The sequence below is a fragment of the Nicotiana sylvestris genome, chromosome 1 (genome assembly GCF_000393655.2).
Source record: "Nicotiana sylvestris chromosome 1, ASM39365v2, whole genome shotgun sequence".
Classification (NCBI taxonomy): domain Eukaryota; kingdom Viridiplantae; phylum Streptophyta; class Magnoliopsida; order Solanales; family Solanaceae; genus Nicotiana; species Nicotiana sylvestris.
In genome coordinates this window covers 159,003,919-159,010,167 of record NC_091057.1, presented here as the reverse complement: position 1 = coordinate 159,010,167, position 6,249 = coordinate 159,003,919, and positions in this window count along the sequence as shown.

Genomic DNA, 6,249 nt, shown 5'->3' with positions numbered 1-6,249 from the left:
TGTTTATTTATTAAGAGTGTTTGGTTGAAAGTGCGCGAACGCATCCCTCGAATCTTTTAGAGTTTGCAATTATATTACATGAACGTATATATAATCACAATACTAATCTAAATCGGGCCTAAAGCAAACTACGATTATTTCAATGATTTTGTCCATTTGTAAAGTAAATATTACAATTTGCTAGAAAAGCAAGGGATTTGAAATCATTTGACTAAAGTGTAATACCGACAGATGAAGCAGCATGTAAGAAAATACATCTACTACTAAAATAGTAAACAACTAATCCAATTCAAATGATAGAACACGTCTAGCAACATGAAATTCACATTTTATTACTAAGCCCAGACAAATGAATAATTCAAATGGCATTTAAACAAATCCATATTTAGTCCCTAGTTATACTTAACTTCAGAATAATCGTTTTCCTAAAGTGGCCATCATTCATTTTTTTTTCACGGATTTTTAATTAATAAACAACAACCATCATTAATCATTCAACTCAACATAAAAAGATAGGCGTGAGTCATTAATCATACGACTCCAAACACACTATTAACTTGCTGGGCTTTAAGCCCAGACTCAAACAGCCTAGGCCTTCGAATCTGTTCAAACAGATCTCAAGTTGGGCTTAACTGTGAGCCTGACCCAGTCACTGTTATGAACAATGGGGTCTCAACTGTACTGACCCAATACATACACAAAATCAGAAAAATGAAACAGAGTCTTCAAAATCACACGAGTCCCCTTACAATTCTTACAAATCCAGGATATAATAAAAAAAATAAATATAACCCAACCTATTACTTCACACATTTGAAACAGCTGAATATACTATATGGAACTACATTGATCAGTTTATGAATTTATAATGTTCAATCCAGTTTATTACAAATCCAAAATTGAGTAAGATAAAGATATAATGATTGCCTTAAACTAAACACGTAAAGAGAAATTTCTAAACAGCTGCTGCTCCAACTTCAAATCAGTTGAGATTCTCATGAATTTGACCATGAGGAGGGGTCAGATTCACAAGTCATCTTCAAATGTAGGGACCTACAGTGTAACCAAATTAATCCTAACACAGAAATGGGTATAAGGGAAAAGACAATGTGTCCATAAGTCTAACCATAGTGAGGGTCAGCCTTATAGACAAACAATGACCCCCAAACCATGATTTGCTCCATGATTCTCATTTCAGTACATGAGAAGAGAGGGGAGGGGAATAACATAGACATATACTGAACATCCAGGTTATCATGCACTATTAAGGGATGAATCAGACCATTTAAAGGGTTAGATTCACTTCCCTTTTGTGATGCCATAGGAGAAAAACTTTGGACATGGTTTCAAAGGTGCATATGCATACTAATTTAGCAATTCGAAAAATGTGAATTTTTACATATGAATATAACACAACCTTACAGATTTCATGGTTTCAGCTCAAACAAACATTTAGTCTAAAAAAATCATGATTCCCAAACCAAATACCAAAGATCAGCTAAACAAACAAGTTTCAAATGCAGATTTTTAAACACAGAAATTGATTCTATTAATGAGGAGCATTGTACATACCTTGAAACTGAAAAATATGACTAAAGAATGACCAAATAGAAGTCAAGAAAGCCAGAAGAGAAATGAAACCCAAACTTCAGCAGTAAAACAACAAACCAGCAACAGCAAAACCAGAAATAGCCCAGGGATTCAAAAATAGACCCAAAACCAGCTTCAAACCAGAAGATTCATCTAGACAAACTAGGAAAAAATTTCTATTCAAACAATGTTCTTGACTTGCACAAAATCAGAAAAATGAGAAAAGTTGTTTTTTCTTTTAGTATTCTTTTTTAGAATTTTTCTGGAATCTGAAATTTTCAAAGCAAGGAATGTTTTGCAGTACTTTTTTGATGAAAAAAAATCTCTCCCTTGTGAGTGAGTGAATGTTTTCTTTATATAGAGTGCCTAAAGAGCATCTAAAAAGAGAATATTCTGACCTAATTTTAAAATTTCAGAATAGTACACCACCTTTTGACAGTTGTATGTCCTTTTTCTTATCCAATATGAGCATTTTTGCTAAGGATAGGGACATATGTCCTAAGTGCTAGAACTTTCTAATTTTAACCTAAGTGAAAGTTCAATTTTACCCCTTAGGCTATCAATTATTTCAGGTTCTTTCTATGTTTACTTAGGTCCCTTAAGTCCTACTAATATTTATTCAAAGGATAAAACCTAAACTGAAATGACTCAAAGAGAAGTACTAATGCAATATTTAAGGCTAAGACTAAATTAATTATTGAATGAATATGCATTGTCTTTAAAGGAAAATTGCATTCAAACACGAATTAAGGACAGAATTAGCAATAAACAAGGAAGCAAATGAGAGTTAACAATTAACCCAATATCTAAACTTATGAAACTAAAACGAATTAGACAAAGAAAAGGAAACAATTCGAAATTAAAGAAAAATCTAAACATGCTGCTAAAACAAGAACAGCCAAGTATGCAGAGGGGAAACAAAAACCAAAATCAAACCAGTAAAAGAAGAGGAAAAGAAACTAACAGATATAAACCTAAGACGAGTTTGTACTTTTAAACAGGCTTTAATTAATAGGTACTTCAGGAACTAATCAACTAACACAAAAAAAGACAAACAAAATAAGAAAGGCCTAATCATGCTGCAAAAAAAGAAGAAAAATTAAACATGCAACGAAGGGACAAAACAGAAACCAAAATCTAACGATTAAAAGAAAGGAAGAAAAAGGATTTTACCCGATCAAAAATCGGCCCAGGATCGAAACAGGGTCTTGTCCAGAACTCTGGAAGTAATATGGACTTTGGACCAACATTACTTGACTGTTCTTGAAGAGAAAAGTCAATTAATGAAGGTTTTGAAGTCCATTTGACCAAACTCTGACTAGCGAAAGAGGAAACAAGGGTTTAGGTTTTTTTTTGGTCTGAATCTTAGATCCAAGATTCGAGTCATTCAGTGGGGGTTCAAAGAAAATTGGTTGGGGATTTAGGATGAGGATAGGACGGGGCTCCCATGGTGTCAATTTGGGGAATTTTGGACGACTTAAGGTTTTGACCATCTCTTTCGATTCAAGATTCGACGAGCTCGGCGGGGATTCAAGGAAAGAGGAATGGGATTTGGAATGAGGGGGTGAAGGAGAGTTCAGGGTGTAAATTTGGGGTCGATTGGACCACCGGAACCGCCATGAGGGTATAAGGGCGGCTAGGGTTCTGGTCTTTGAGAGGGTAAGAGATGAAGTGAGGGAGGGGGTCTGATGGGGGGTAGGTCTTTCTCAGACAGTTATATAGTAGAGTACAAATCAGTTCCGGGCCGTTGGATTGATGAGATCCAACGGCTGAGATCAAATCTTTATAAAATGGGGTCGTTTGGATGATATGGGAGGTGCTGGACCGGGTATGGTTGTGATTTGGGCCGGGTGTTTGATGGGTCCAGCCAGGTTTCAAAGGAATTCAATTGGGCTTGGGCAATTTCAATTAATTTGGCCCAAAATCTAATTTCCCTCAATTAAAAGTTTTGGTAGCTGGGACTACCGAGAAGCTGTAATTTCACTGCCGTTGCTGATGTTTCTGCTTGCTGAGCCCCTTATTACACCAAAATGGAAAGTAAAAAGCTAAGCTAGCTACGCCTATCGACTACGAGTTATAAAATTCCTATCTATAAATCTCTTAAAGCTTGATCTTGAGTCTTAGCTGGTTCTTGTTGTGGACCCTGATCTGAATCTCGACGCTTGTCAGCTGTAGGTGCTGGTTCTTTCTTCAGCTTTGGATCAAGACGGGACATATGAAGCTTGTGACTTCAATCATATCTTGAGCAGTTCGCGTCCTTCAACACTTTGAGTTCACTTCTTTTTTGTTGTTTTTCTTGATTTCTTTATTTTGGATTGAGACTCATTCTTTTGGTCATCTCGAATCCTGTGCCTCGAGCTCAAACCTTCCCAGACACCAAAACAGACAAACGAACGAAATTTTTCTACCCCAGTTTTCATTAGGAAAATTTTGTGAGTCATTTATAACTAAAACCTACATTATTTCTCTATTTAAAGCAATAAAGTAAGGATCGTGTGTCTTTAGGAGGAAGGATTAGGGAATGGAGCCCTATATCTAAAAATCTCAACTAAGGGATTGGAGCCCTAATGTTGGCAAAAGATGACTAGGGAATGGAGGCCCTATGTCTAAAAATCTCAACTCAGGGATTGGAGCCCTAATGTTGGCAAAAAGGCGACTGGGGAATGGAGGCCCTATGTCTAAAATCTCAACTTAGGGATTGGAGCCCTAATGTTGGCAAAAGGTGACTAGGGAACGGAGGCCCTATGTTTAAAATCTCAACTTAGGGATTGGAGCCCTAATGTTGGCAAAAGGTGACTAGGGAACGGAGGCCCTATGTCTAAAAATCTCAACTCAGGGATTGGAGCCCTAATGTTGGAAAAAAAGCGACTAGAAAATGGAGGCCCTATGTCTAAAATCTCAACTTAGGGATTGGAGCCCTAATGTTGGCAAAAGGTGACTAGGGAAGGGAGGCCCTATGTCTAAAAATCCCAACTCAGGTATTGGAGCCCTAATGTTGGCAAAAAGGTGACTAGGGAATAGAGGCCCTATGTCTAAAATCTCAAATTATGGATTAAAGCCCTAATGTTGGCAAAAAGTGACTAGGGAATGGAGACCCTACGTCTAAAAAGCTCAACTCAGGGATTGGAACCCTAATATTGGCGAAAGGCGACTAGGGAATGGAGGCCCTATGTCTAAAATCTCAACTTGGGGATCAGAGCCCTAATGTTGGCAAAACGAGACTAGGGAATGAAGGCCCTATGTCTAAAAAGCTCAACTCAGGGATTGGAGCCCTAATGTTGGCGAAAGGCGACTAGGGAATGAAGGCCCTATGTCTAAAAACTCAACTCAGGGGTTAGAGCCCTAATGTTGCTAAAAGCGTAAAAGATTGAGGTTGGGAATCTAAACTATCATTTTTATTTGGATTTTTTCCTTTTTGTTCTTATTTTTTTTTATTTCAATAAAATGCAGGAAAGAATTTTGGAGGAAAACTTCCCTTTTTAGGTTGATTGTTATTGCGAAGCTGTTTCTAGCCTTTGCGCAGCTTTTCTTTTGGCTGCACCTGCTTTTGCGCGGTTGCCTTGGGCTGCACCTGTTTCAATTTTAAACAAATTACAATTGTTAGTTTGAAACGGTGGTTGGTTTTGTAGCCTTGATTTGTCTCGATCACTTGATCTTGGCCTGAACCTTTGTTGAGAAGCTCTGCTGTTTGCTGGCTTTTCTGAAGATTGATCTCTATTCGAAAACCGAGAAGTGCAACTTTTCAAAATTTCTCATGACGGCGTATAGGCGCTGGCCCTTTCATTTTATTCCGCCTCTAGGGGCTTTGACTTGGGATTTCTTTTCATTTTCATTAAACTCCGATTTCAAAGCATCAGTTATTATGGCCAGTCAGGATTGACTTGATGCACTCGCTGAGGCTGGGTACTTTTTTTGGACTTGTCTTTTATTAAGCAGAACCCTGTAAAACCAATCTTGCCACCTTTTCTTTGTATTAGTTTCAGAATAGAGTTAGACCGAAAGGGATTCAAGGAAAAGTAAACAAATGACAAGAAGATGAATTTAAAGGAGAAGTGTCCCTTTCGGGGAGGAAGGACGGACTTATCTGGAGTGCATGCAGACTTCAAATAGACATAACATGCTTCTTGGACTAGACAACCGATCCGCACAACTATCCAACTTCTCATAAACCCATTGTGACCCATGTTTCAAAACCGAGAAAACTTGCCAGGACTGTTTCAATACCAATGGTGGTGAGGGGTTTCTTCTCTTCGATCAACGGCGCCCTTTGTGGGTTTTCGCCAATTGACCTCTCTCATTTCTCTTCTCACCATCGCCTTATAGTGCTCTTTTACGAGTTTTCACTAACAAGACTCTCTCGTTTTCAATTTCTCAGCTCACCGTTAACTTATGGTGCCTTGGGGGTTTTCACCAATAAGACACTCTTATTTTATTTCTCTCATCTTGATTGTATCGGATCCAAAAAACTGCGTTCTTCGATTTTGAAAAACCCTGCTGCCGATTGATCGGAAGGACTTGAACCAGGTTTGGGTAAAAAGAACTTGGATCGAATTACAACTTTGGAACCGTTCGGGCGGGATCACCGCCAAATTATTATAACATTTGCCCCAGTTTTACTTTTGGGAAAAATTGGATTTTTGTTTTGGTGTGACTGAACCC